The sequence below is a fragment of the Papaver somniferum genome, unplaced genomic scaffold, assembly GCF_003573695.1.
Source record: "Papaver somniferum cultivar HN1 unplaced genomic scaffold, ASM357369v1 unplaced-scaffold_123, whole genome shotgun sequence".
NCBI classification, from domain to species: Eukaryota; Viridiplantae; Streptophyta; class Magnoliopsida; order Ranunculales; family Papaveraceae; genus Papaver; species Papaver somniferum.
The window spans coordinates 493,738-508,892 of NW_020621381.1; positions in this window are offsets into that span (position 1 = coordinate 493,738).

Genomic DNA, 15,155 nt, shown 5'->3' on the forward strand with positions numbered 1-15,155 from the left:
AAAAAAAAAAAAAAAAAAAAAAAAAAAAAAAAAAAAAAAAAAAAAAAAAAAAAAAAAAAAAAAAAAAAAAAAAAAAAAAAAAAAAAATCAAGTATTTATTTATTCCATGTTTTGTCATGTTAAAGACAATAGTTCTCTCTTGTTCCAAAAATAAAAGAGAGTAGTCAATGTAAATAAGAGTCATGTAAAGAGTCATCTTTTGTTTTATTGTAATAAGCAAGGAAGGGTGTATGCCATTGATGTACAACGCGAGTAATTGTGAAATACCTCCAACTCATTCACAATTCTCGTAAAGTCCGGACAGCTAGCTAGATTTCGACCTTGGTTCTTAGCCTGAGAAACTATCTCTTGGTGATTAGTAGTCATAACATCCGATCTTTCTTTACACATGTGTAGATACACTTTACACTCTTATCACATGTCTTTATTTGTTATCAGTGCTAGGATTGTGTCTTTGATAGCTAGATTGACATCTCCATTTTGCTGTGAGCTTAAACTGTCTTGCACATGTCACATTTTATGGAATCTGAGCTTATATTTTGACCTAGAACTTTGTAGGTACGTTCTAAGCAAACCTTCACGAGACTTCACTAGTCCACTAGGGACACTTAGTGGTTTAAAAGGCTTAGTGCATATGCTAAATGCATTCGAGAGACCAGCGACAGTGGTATAGGTAGGATTTCCTTAGTTTTGTTTTACTTGAGGACAAGTAAAATTCAGGTTTGGGGGTATTTGATGAGTGCTAAAAAGTGCATATATTTATCCCTTTTTGTTAGCATTTAACTCATCCTTTGTGCATTAATTCTACATTTTATCCCATATTCTGTATTTTCATTGTTTTCAAGAATAAATATTTTTCTTACTTAATTTTATATTTTTAGGTAATAAATAAAGTTTGGATGAATTGCGGAGCGGAATAGAGCATAAAAGTAGTGAAAAGCCGGGAGGAGTTACGCAAGGAAGCCGCGAAGAACGTTGTGCACAAAACCAAGAGGCTAGGAATGATCTTGAAGAAGGAAGAATTGTTCTTAAAGAAGATATGGGCTTGGCATACCCAAGGCCCCAAACCCTCACCCAAACCCATTTCCTATATCCAAACCCGCCTCCATCTTCAGCCGTCGGATTGGATCCATCTCATCATCCAATGGTCGCTTCATCGTCGTTCATCGAAATCGGAAGCTCCTGTCCAACACTACAGCACCTAACTCCATCTTGAGCCGTTAGTTTCGTTGTATTTTTGCATCCAACGGTCGCTCATAATCTGTCTCCATCTCGCCGTTAGATCCGTTTCAGAAGTTATCATCCCACGGATTCCCTTCACAAAACATCAAATTTGATGATCCCGTTTAACACCTAAGCAACCTAACCCTATTACCCGCACCAAACGCACCCTTCTGCCAAAACCCATCGAGCCATCTCCTTCTTCCCCTCTTCTGAAACAGCGACGCTGTCTCCATCACCACCATCTTCTCCCCCAAATCACTCCACCATCTTCTCCCCCCAAATCATTCAACCATCACCACTCGAGCCATCATCACTTAGACCTACTTTTCTAGCCACTTATTACATCACCTCCTAATCGTTTCATCTCACAGGAACCCTAGGTTAGGAGTTGATGAAATAGGTGAGGTTAGAGAATAAATCGAAGGCATGGGTAGTATCAGCAGACGACAAGGAAGCATGGGTGAGAGCTATCAATCGTTTTCAGAGATTAGGTAAGGATTTTTTGTAAAACCCTAATTTCACTAATTTGGGGATTTTAGTTTTTTTTTTTTTTGCTGTAACTATAAAAGGGTGTTAGGGGTTGTAAAATTGGGCATCTCTGGACTATCCAGTAGAGAATTGAAACAAATTTATTTTGATGCAATTCCAATTTCAGTTCTTCTTATGCAGTTAACAGTGAATGTGTGCATGTTGTTTTCAATTATCTCGAATGTTGAATGTTGCTTGAATTATCATACTCAATGAATGTTATTGCTAGTTACATGTTTAGCATGAGCTAAACTGCATTAGGCTGAGGCTCAGATGAAGCCTAGTGCATTGTCAAATGGTGAATTGCTAGGATAGTTATCCTGATGTCTGTTTTGATTGAGCAATGGGAAGAGATTGATGCTCATAGTGCCTGTGATTGATTGTTCTGTCAAAAGACAGTCAATGCTAGGGGCAAACTAGTGAGCAAATTAGTTTTCCTCCCATTCTAGATGTATGCATAGGATTTTCAACTCAACCTAGGATCACATTGCTTGGCTAGGACACAAAGGTGGATTCTAAGCCCTTAGCATAGCCACAATCCCTTTTACAGTCACTTAAATTCAGTTCTGTTTTGCTTCCTGTTCAGTTTATCTCCTTACCTGTTTTGCTTGTTTAATTTCTTGCAATTTGTAGCTGTTGTGCACTGAAATCAGTGCACAAACTCCCCCTGCCCTTGGCTTACAGCCTTGGTTCCCTGCTATTTTTATTTTATATCCTCTGCCATTTAATCTTTGGTGTTTTGCCATCTTGTGTTAACTGCTTTGGTTTGTTAACTGTTTTGGTTCTTTGCATCTGCCATATTACCTTGCCTTGCTCACTGCCATAGTGATTTGCACCCATTGATAGCTTAGGATAATTTCTTGTATGCTCCCACTCCCTGTGGACTGATCCCATTCTTACTTTCTATACTAAAACTTGACCTTGTATACTTGCAAGTCTTTTGTGTGTCGTTCCCAAGCACACCAACCTGCGACACTTCATTTCTATCATTCTCTGTAACAGTTCGGTTTGTAACAAATATAATTGTTACAAACCCGGTTTAATTGTTTTTCTCCCATTTCATTATTGTGAACACCTTCTGAGCAATGAAATCATACTTTGAGCGTGTTTCCAACATGATGAGCTAAACCCCAACACTGGGACGATGGAGGAAGACGAATTTCATACATGGGTAAATTTATTTAATTCTTTTTAAGACTTTTGCATTAATTTCAATTGAAGTATGATTTGAATTAATTGGTTGTCATTTAATTTGATGAGGTATGCTTAGCTTAAATGTTTTGATACATCATGCTTAGGATTTACAACTAATCTTTTGAGAATCTACCTTGGCAAAATCAGAGTCCATTTTAATTTTATTTATTGAGCTTTAATTGTTGAGAATAAATAAATTGAACCCTATGTTATGAATTCGACGAAATCCTAGTCCCGGTAACTCTCTTCGTCCTGTGATAATATTTTTTATATATATTTGTTTTATTTTAGTTTATTAATTCTTAAAATCAATTCATCAAGTCCGAGTGAACGACAACTCTATTTACCACTGTCTAAAATTTCATCATGAACCGATTTTGTATTGTCTCTACTCAGTCCATAGACAATCACTTTCGGAGAAAGGACTTATAGGTATGAAAAGTTTTAGCTTGAGGTATATTTGGGTACCCTCGCCTTTTCAAACTATGTGATTGATCAAATATCAAATCACTAATCATGGTTTTATTGTTCTACCAATAACAAGGATCGGTTCTACCTCAATATGGTTACTAGGACAGGTTACGTCAGTTACCAGGATCGGTTACGTCAATTACCAGGACCGGTTACCATATACTCATGGTATAATTACTTGTGATCGGTTACACAAGTCACTAGGATCTGTTACACCAATTACTAGGATCGGTCATACTAATAAAAGTCATACCAAATCATAAGTCATGTATTGTGACTAGTTATACCAAGATACATAACAAATTATGATCGGTTCTACTAACTCACACATATTGGTAATCCAAAGATATGCAATGAATAACAATACCAATAAGCCTAGTGATTTCCCTTTCGATTCATAAAACAAGTTCATGAATGTACTTCCTTTAAACAAATGTAAACATTGTTTCCTAGGATGAAATCTTCACCTTTACCCATACACATAATCACAATAGCATTCATACGATTATGTCGATGTCATATATACGAAGTTCAAAAGATAAGCGTTATACTTCGTATCCTAATTCCTTAACACTATGATCATGTGATCATGTCTTACTACTAGAGTATAATCATTCACAGCTTCGCAGTTATGTTTTCAATATATCACGACTTGAAAGATACGTTAGGGATGAAACAGTTCAAGTCAATATTACTAACCTCAAGAGGAAGGATGATGTCGTCGTTGTAGCTTGTTACTTCTTCACATTCTTCAAGTTTTCGAGTAATACTTGTATTTCTCATAATCATGTACTTTCTAGTCTAACCTATACGAAGTTGTCTCTAGTACATAATCAAGAGACTCGTAGATGAGTTTTGATTCACTAAAATTTAACAACCAAACTTGAAATACCAATGCTTGGTGGGTTCAACCGAGCTATGCTCTAACAATCTCCCCCTTTGTCAATTTTAGTGACAAAACTTTTAACACATATGGATAAACAAATTACAAGAATTCATTATACATACACTTGATTCCAAGTTTCAACAACACAAAAACCTGTCAAGGCATTCGATTAGACATGAATAACCGAATCCTTTAATTTGATAAGTCTCACTAAGATCAGAATTAACTTAGTTTCTCTTATCCGAAATCGAATTGGACTAAACAAATGATCCCGTATTTTGCTAATCCCTAAAAAATACATACAAACCAAATAAATTGACTTGCACAATTATTTCTCTTAACCAGAGGCAATTGAAACAAACATAGACATTATAGCACCGCAATTGCATCGAAATTTCATTAAGCCAAAAACACTTGATACCAAACAATAAATAAGATATCAAACAATAGTTTTTCTTAACCGGAAACAATTGAATCACACACACAGACACATCCATACACACATAACGGAATAAACATCAATTGTACCAAAATTTTGTTAAGCAAAAGCAAAATATATGCAATAAAATCAGGCTTTTCTTAAATAGAAAAACGATTAACTAAAAAATTTGTTACCTCAGATTCCACATCCTCTTCTCCACAGAAAGATATATCATTAAGCGCAAGTTCAAGTTAGAACTCTCCCCCACTATGTTTCCATTCTCTCGCGAGAACAAAGGAACAACAACAAGAGCAACCTTTACCAGAGAAAGGTTGAACCAGTTTTAACTAATGCGTGCCAATAGTAAAAGTTGAAAAACCCAAACACATATGTTTATGCTAAACACAACTCATGTAAACACAAATTGATTCAACACATTGTGACTTTTTACATATGAGTCTCAATCGGAACACCTTATGATCCTTTGATAAAGCCTACCAACATGGGCTAGAATTTAATCCCGCTAAATCAAAAAGCCACACAAACCTTAAGGGTTCACATCATATGAGATCGAATATTAAGGTTATGAAAACCAAAATCAAACATCCCACAAACTCATAGCAATAATATAAAGCATTCAAGCACATGCTATGTAATCGGAAAAACTATCACACAAAAAATTATAAAATAATAATTTTATTCAATAACAATAGATAGTTTTATTCAGAAATAAACCTTATGCAATAATTGAAATAATCAAAAACTGATGTCTATTTTTCTTGAAAATCAGAACCCTTCATGATCTTGGGATCTCTTTCGCTTGATAGTAATAATTCTCCGAATTCCTTGAAGAGAACCTTGATTAAAGAATAATTCCTCAACCTTGTGGAAGTTGGGTTCTTCTTCGTTTACTTTTTTTGAGGAGCAAATCTTGTTGCTTGAGAAGCTGAGCTTGAAAAAGTAAAGATTTTTCAAGAGTACGTTTCAACATTAATACCTCCAACTTAGTTTCAGCACAAGTTCGTGCCATCTTGTGAAACTCCTTTTCGTAATCGATCATACAGGGTGAGTGATTCACATTCATATAAGAGGTGGTTCCGTTTTGTTGAAATAATGTGGTCCAAAAGGATCACATGTCATCTTTTCAGTACACCTTTCTGAAACCCTTATAGAGAGTTTTGCATGATAATCTGTATTGTACATAATTCTTTGTTCCAGTGGAATACAAGAATTTTTCTTAAAGATTATCGAAGTTTTATATACCAATAGTTTCCAAAAACTTGGTCATCCATTATGGAAATTAAATATTCTCCTTTAATATGAAAAACCGAAATTTTATCAATATTAGGGTTTTAAGAAAGTGCCTTTCTGTGAATATTTCTATAGATCTTTCAAGTTTTTAAACCATTATGCAATATACACTAAACTCATCAAACAATTGTTTGAGCACTTTACGAGACAATGTATTCAGCCAAGATACTAAGTATCTGGTTTAAACAGATTATTCTCATCCATCTTAGAAGAGAATTTTTCTTTATTTGTTCTCTTAAGAATCTTACTCCTTTTGGTGGAAAACCCAAACTTATCATAGAAATGACTATCATCAAGATATTTAGGTATTACCTTGTGTGTTGATGAATTGGAGAATTTGTCATACTCCTTTTTGTTTAGCTCCATAGTCTTCTTTGGTATCCACTCCCCAGGGTTTCTAGTCTTCGGATCTTCTTTCTTTCTGTGATGAATACCTCTTACTGAGTTCTTTGTTCTACGAAGATCAGTCTTATATAAGACTTTTCTTGAAAAAAATATCAAATTACATCCTTGACCGGAAGTAGTTTTGTTAGAGTTTGAACAAGACAATCGTTGACAATCTTTAACAACATGACCTTTGATTCCACAATGATAGCATCGTCTGTGATGATGCTTATGATGATGTTGAATACTTTGATGTGATTTGTTCATTTTGGAATTTTTTGAGAATACCAATGCTCTTTTATAAGATGAAACTTTCTTTCGAGAGTTTTTAATGTCATTCTTCTTTCTTTTTGAGAAAAAGATCAAATCAGAATTATTGGATTTTTTCGAGGAGGATGTGGCCAACTGACTTTCTGATATTAAGAAATGCATTTCATCTTTAAGACTATTGACATGTTCTGCAACTTTCTTTATCTCAGAATCATATGAGATTTTGAAGGCATTGTATTCATCTGCACTGTTTTTCTCAAGATCGCAATCCACTTTTCTTGATCAATATTATTCCTTAACTTTTCTTCTAGAGATTGAATATTTGAAGAGAATACGCTATTGAGAGAGTCTATATTATCTTTAAGGGTGATTAGAGCAAGATTGATTTGATCATTTTCAGCTTTCATATGACATAAATCTTCAAGAAATTTTCCTTCTCTTTTTAGTGCAAGAGTGAGTTCGGTTACACATGAGAGGAATTATTTACTTAGTTCACTTAGTTGAGATGCTTTTATATTCACATAATCAATATCTACTTTGTCATTATAAAGTGATTCAGAATCTGAATCATTGATTGTGAATACAGGGCTTAACTTAACTTCTTCTTGAGAACATAAGGACATATTTTCAAAAGAGCAGGTAGAACTTGTGGAAGAAGCCCCTTCTAAAAATTTGCTAAAATTAAACCCATAAATATTTTTACCCGAATCTTGTGGGACGTTAACTGAGTCTATTTTTGGCTTTGCCTTACCTTTTCGCAGACTCATTTCTTATAGGTTGGATCGCACCAAACACAGATTGTTAGATCTTTTCGTATTTGCCTGCTCTGATACCAATTGAAACGACGAGGGCACCCAAATACACCACAAATTTTAAATTATCCACCTATAAGTCCTCTTAACGAAAGTGTTTGTCTATGGACAAAGTCAAGATAATACTACAAATCGGTATTCACACTTGTGTGATCGTCTATGGATACGAGATCGAGACAATACAACAATCAAAGTGTTATTACTTGATAATAAGTTCGGACTTAACTAAACTCTATAGGATCACTATCAAGTAATACGAAGTTAACCTTTGTGTAATTTAATTTTAATTATAATAAACAATTATAATTGCGGAAATAGAAAAGTAAAAGACACAACAAGATTTTGTTAACGAGGAAACCGCAAATGCAGAAAAACCCATTTAAATATGAGAACCAGAATAATTTTCAAGTTTAAGAACTTGATGAACACCGTACCACCAGAAGTAGAATAATCTGGGACGGTAGCATAATGATTGGTAGAATAAACCATCTTCGAGCCTAATTGAGCTCTATTATCGTGGTGACATAAAAGACACACTTCGTGCACCGGAAGTGCCGAATATTCTTATTAATCTCTATCGATCGTCTTGGCAGGACTAGAAATGATATACATAAAATGTTTATGTTCACAAAATTTATATTAAATTTACTGTGGTTTTAAATGGTAATGTAAATTCTTTTATTTGAATTCCAGTTGGACTGTAAACTAGAGAGGAAACCTGATAAATTTTCTCTTCTGGGTTGCGTGGTATTATTTTTTTTGGCACCCCGTTGCTACCTTGATATGTAGAGTAATGCAGAACTTGAAGTTCTCTTGATGAGATATTCCCACCTAAGGATCAGGGGGAGAATCGTCGACGATATTGGTTTACATTGATTGTGTCTCATCTAAATTCTCATACCAAATAACTACCTAATAAGGTGTTGGAGATTAATCCGTTAATTGATCCAACAAGAGTACACTAGCTAAATTCATCATAAATTAAATTTCTTGCAAGGTATGCAATGGAATCGCAGTGATTGTTTCGTCTGAAAATATTCTTAAAAGCATAGACGAAAACCTCTTATATGAGGTATGCCAATATAATTAGATAACTCCCATATTCTCTTTGAGATATGAGTTGATATCTTTCCTGACGAGGAGCACATCCATAAAAGTTGAGTTGATATTTCGTGGAGAAGAATATTCTCATAAAGAAATTTGGTACCAGTCGATTAGGATATCTGATCATACTCTAGAGAATGATGTAAGATCATTTATTAACTGATTAGTAACTTTTCTTGATAATATTCAGAGTAGCTACTGAAATCATGGTGGATAAATATACCCCTTTATAAAAGAATTATCGGCAAAGTTCATATGATTGTAAAATATGGATCTTAGTCCATATTGAGTTGTTTTCCCACTTAGATACACTTTTAGGGCATTAGTCCTAGCATCCAAGAACTTTGGTTCTGTAGATGGGGCAAAACGATTTGCTGATTTTATAGGGAATTGAAGAGGCGTTCGTGTTGACGAGACTCCTCAACCGAGCAAACTGTTCAACCTCACACAGATGCACTGCAAAGGGAGTGCTTAGATTCGAGAGATCAATATGTAGGACTCCGGCCTAAACCAAGTCAATGGCCGTGCCAGAGTCAATTCGGTCACAAAGAGGGAGATGGGTTGATCTGTAGGAGGGAAGATGAGAATTATGTGGGATCAAGGATTGTGAATGTGTTGAAGGTTTCTGCAAGTTTTCTGTGAACTGTTGAGTGATAGACACATTTTTGTGACCGAATTTTCCTCAATTTTCAGTATTGTTGGTACTCGATTTTCTACTTATTATAGTGTTTTATGTGTTTGTAGGTATTTTTGGAAAATAAACATTTTTGGAAAATTCGGCTCGAAAAGTTGGAATAGGCACCCGGAGGACACATGTTATTCGGACTCTCAGTTTTGGATAAGGGGCACCCCATGGAGCCAACTGCTAATCGCACCCCATTACTGGTTAAGGGGGATCTATCTTCTTCCTTGATTTGAAAAGAAAAATTTGCGGGAAATTTGGTTTCAACGGTAAAGGATTTATTATCTTTAAGATAAGAATATCTTCTTGCCTTACAAACATGAAGTTTTGAAGAAAAAGGAAGTTATCTTGTATTAAACAAGAAAGTTATCCTTATAAAATTTTATCTAGGATTTTATTCTGCGAATTAAAGAAGATATGAGTTTATTAAAGACATATATAGAATAAAGAGAAGGAAAAATTCTTTAAGATATTTTTAATTAAAAAGAAGAAGATTTTGGAGTTATGGAAGAATATATTTGAGTGATGTGTATTTGTGTGTGTAAATAGAGAGCTAGAGAGCACATTTGCTGGGAGTTTTGGGAGAGAAAATAAAATCACTGCTTTAATAATTTTCTCACATTTTCATCATTTGTAAACCACTTTTTGAGCCATGAATAAATATTTTAAGTGTGTTTTCACCATGCGGAGCTAGACCCCATTACTGGGACAACGGAGGAAGCTGTATTTCATCCTTGGGGTAATTTAATTAATTCCTTATTTACTTTTTGCACCGATTTTAAATGATTTATGATTTCTATTAATCAATTGTTATCTTGTTTGATAGTGTATGCTTAGTCTTAGGTGCTTTTGATACACTATGCTTTTAATTTACAATTGATGTTTTACGAAATCTATTTTGGCAAAGAATAGAGTTAATATTTCTTGGGTTTGGAGCTATAATTGTCTAGGATTAATTTCTGAACCACTTGAATATGAAAAACAGTGAAATCCCGAGTCCCAGTAAATTCTTCATTCCGTGACAATATTTTTCTTTTATTTTAGTTTACAAAATCCTTCAAAGTAAGTTCTGGTCAATTGATGGAATTTCTGAGAGTGATGACTCGAAAATTGTCTTCGTTCAATCGTGGATCCAGAGACTTATTTATATTGTCAGAGTAGTAAACACATTGATCCATGTAAGTGTGACGGTTTCTTGAGTTAAAGAGTGGGAAAGTGGGAGATCGTGGTAAAACCAGTTCCATGTCGTGCGGAGACTTGGTTAACTGTCCACACACTACTTTGCTAACTCCTTCAACCGTTTGCACGACTTACTCACATTTCTCATCTTGGATGAACACACGTGTCCTGATCCGCCAGACCAAAACCTTAAGTAATATCCCCCCATATGACGTGATTGATGTCTCACGAACGTGGAGTGTGCAAAGCAGACGTGTATTTGATTAGTAGTGGTTGAATTATTAAAGTCTAATTTTTGTTAAATTGAGCATGAGTGACGAATGCTCAATGATTCATGGATTGAACATGTTAGGCGCACAGTTCTTAGATATTTCTCGTCTGAGCAAATATTCTAAATTCGATGAATTGTTGAATATTGAGTTAATCAATATTCGGCAGAATACTGATAGTTAGTTCAATATTCGATCAACTGAGCAAATATTGCTCACGAATTACTGAATATTGATAATAAGATCAATATTCGAGTGACCGAGCAAGTATTGCTCGATTCGACGAATTACCGAATGGTTACTGAATATTGATAGTTGGATTAATATTCGAGCAACTGAGCAAGTATTGCTCAATTCGACGAATTACTGATAAGTTACTGAATATTGATAGTTTGATAAATATTCGAGCAACTGAGTAAGTATTGCTCAATTCGACGAATTATTTATTGGTGACATGACCCAATAAAATATTAATTGATTTATTGGTAGACTACCAAATAGTATATGATTAATCCATATGTTTATTACTGAATCAACATAAATTTATTAGTGTTTGAACTTGCTCAGAATGATGATTTGTGGAGCGTTTGTTCAAAACCCTAATTTTTGATCGATTGTTCGCTAATTGATGAGTTGTTGAAAATAGGTCATGAGTGAGGGAGGGACCGATCACATGGGATGATGGAAGGCCATGTGGCGCCCAAGTGCCCGAATGAGTATGTACCAGGGTCTTTAGTTGACTGGTTGATGAAACAATGATGATTAAATGCCGGTTCCATCATTTATTGAAATAGTGCTCGATTGAGCATTAGGTGATAAAACCTAGTTATGGAAAAGTGAGGGACTGACCAAGAGGGCATGAGACCGTCCCTTGGTGGTAGTGGGACCAGCTGATGCTCGTTTGAGCAAACTCCAAGTTGGTTGGAAAGAGTTTAGACCCAATATGAAAAATTGAGCAAATTAGGTCAAAATCATAAGAATGTGTGAGACTGGCTCCTTGCAAGACTTAGGGCCGGCCTTGGTCGGTCAAGGTGGCATTCCCATGTCACCAAACGTCCGTGTCTCAACCCCGACAGTTTTGATATTTTCTGGTGTGCGATTGAGCAATATTTTTCATTTTCAGAAGAGTTTGATCTTTGAATGAAATTCTTGATTTTGCTCGAATGAGCATGTAGAACTTTGCTCGTTTGATCAGTATTTTGAGAATATTAAATAATAATAATATTTTAATATTTTCGTGAATAGCCTAGTCGGTCATGTGACCGTTTGAGTTTTTGGATTTTTCATGGTTTGAGCAATATTTGAGAAAATATGAAGAAACCATGATTTTTGCTCAATCGGAGGAGTTTCATGAGATGAGGGAAATAATAATTATGAAAGACTAGGGATTGTAAGGTGTAGGATCGGCCACGACTGGGGCATGGCCGGCCGTCTAGGTTTCCCGGTCCCACGACACCTTTCCCTATTTTTTATTATTATTTCTCATGAAATTGTGAAATCATGGAGAAACCATGATTTTTGCTCAAAAGGAGGAGTTTCATGAGATGAGGGAAATAATAATTATGAAAGACTGGGATTGTAAGGTGTGGGACCGGGCACGGCTAGGGCATGGCTGGCCGGCTAGGTTTCCCGGTCCCGCGATACCTTTCCCTATGTTTATTATTATTTCTCATGAAACCGTGAAAATATGGAGAAACCGTGAGTTTTGCTCAAACAAGGAAGGTTGCTAGAATGAATGAGTTTTCATGAGTTCATGAAAATAATAAAATAAGAAAAAATAATGCAAGAGGCATGGGGACCGGCCACGGCTAGGGCATGGCCGGCCATCCAGTGGGCCCGGTCCTTGGGCGCCTTTTTATTATTTTAATATTATTATTTTCTCTCTCCTGTTTTGTGTAGGATTCCTCGTTTGTCCCTATTTTCGAATGCTCGTTCGTGCATTTGGGTGCTCGTCCGTGCATCATTGTTGGGTACACTTGCACTATTTTATGGGGCTTACTAAGTGATGGTCTAGATGCCCGGTTGTTGAGTATTTATTACTAATTTATGAAATTCAGTGGAGAATGATTCATGAAACTGAGTAATAAAGGTAAGTGATTATTTATTATCAATCTATAGGATCATCCGTGGATTCGACCATGGATTCGGAATGATAAAATAAGCATTACCATCCCATGGGATCGTGGATTCGACCATAGAATCAGAGTAATAAAATTATCCATTACCATTCCATGAGATCATCCGTAGATTCGATAATGAAATCGGAGTAATGAGATAAAATAATTATCTATTACCATTCCATGGGATCGTCCGTGGATTCGACCATGGAATCGGAGTAATGAGATAAAATAGATTATTTTCTAGGAATTCAGTGGTGAATGTCACGGTAGAATTAATCTATTGTAGAATCGAGATATGAGATAGTGAAGCATCATACTCGTTCTGAAAGGTGTATAGTCAGGGAACAACGTGTAGCGTTTTTGTCCTGAAGTAGTTTAGCCCCCTCAACAAAAAATTATGTAGGAGAGCGGTCGGAATCTATACACGGTCTCTCTACATAGTCAGGGAACAGCGAGTGTCGCCGACATCCTGAAGGCATTTTTCCCTCTTAAAAAACAATTATGTAGGAGGACCGCCCAATCATTCTTCAATATAGAGGCAAGTCTCTCTATGTAGTCAGGTAACAGCGAGTGTTGCCGGCGCCCTGAAGGCATTTTCCCTCTCAACAAACAATTATGTACGGAGGACCGCCTAATCTTTCTTCTACATAGAGATGCACAATGAAATGCGTGGCATCGAACTCTCAGCAAGTGGGAGTCCTTTCGAGAATCATATTTATCGTGTCTCTGAGAGGTACTCGATCAGAGATCGTGAAACGGTTCACGGATCGTAAAACACGAATCTTCACATGCGTTCCTGAAGCGGGGTCAGAAACATGCAGTATCATGATTTTACGATTTTATCCCTTGCTGAAAATCCACCATCTGCATTAATTCCCCTGCTTAGTGATGGACAGTGATGTTCCTCAGTAAGCATTAGATGGTGATTTTCCAGTTTAGCGAGATAAGCAGTCAGACTTAGTCTTACAAAGGAATTTTCAGAATCCCCGATATGCTCCAATGATGTCATGTACAAGCAAGCCATAGGTAAGGACCCTGACGTGTGATAGAGCGTCGTCCCGTGGTTACGGAGAAACGAAGTACTGCTGATTTGGATAGTCGGTCGTTAAGTTTTGGTCGGTTTAGCGGGCACGACTCAAAAAGGAAATCCATGTTTTATTAAGTTTTTGGAAATAAAATAGATACAAAAGGGAAGAGACCCTAAAAAAATTTATTTTCTTTAATTTGTGTGATTTCACAAAATGGAACAAACTCTCGTTTCAAAGGTGGATGCTCGTACGAGATAAAATGTTTTTTCATTTTAATATACGTGTCTGTTAGTAATAAAAATTTTGTTTATGAGCGTTCATGAAAATTTCTATTTTCGATATGTGAGCTTTCATAAATTTTTTAAAATATACTCGTTTAAAAGACAGATGGTCGCGCGAGGGAGCAAAATATATATATATTTTTAAACTTACGTGAGTTTCACATTAAATTATATTTTTGTAAAATCAATGTTTTGATTTCGAACAACTGTTGAAAGTAGACAATTATACATGGTGAAATAATATCTGTATATGAGTGTTCACAATTGTAGAATGGACGTCTTTCCAATTTTTAAAAAATCAGTGAATGTTCACACAGTAAAAATTTATGTAAAATCAAATTTTGATTTTCAGCAATTGTTAGAGGTAAACAATTTTTGATAAGATGTTGTTTGTTTGGATTATGTGATTTGTCAGTGTATGCACAAAAAACCAAGAAATGTTCACCTAGTGGGAATGGCTCACAGAGTGAAAATTATGTGAATTGCTCACATGATAGTAATTTCGTGAATCGCTCATAGATTTATAAAAATCATGTCATGATTTAGAATAATGTATTTTATTCATCTATGCAGGTTTCAAGATATGAACAAATTCTAGGGATTTTGCGTCATAATCACTACAGTTAGTGAAATTGTAAACAGGTAAGAGTTGAGAGTTACCCCTTTTGTAGACACTGATATGAGCACCTTTATTATTTTTGTTGTGCTTTAATTCCACTGCTTTGATGAAATTTGCACCTACGGATGATATACTGAAGTAGGAATGTTGTATGGACATCACAAAAACTTTGCAGGAATGACTGATTCCCATAACGATACTTCCAAAGGTGGTGTTTCCAGAGATTACATCTCTACGGATGCAACTTTAAGAAATGGTACTTCTGGGACCTCTGAGTGATGGTGAGAGATCCTTCATACTGAGTTGTACTCCTGGTTATTTCATTAGCCTTATCACAGGATAATTGTGTACTGAGATCCTGGATCAATGTAG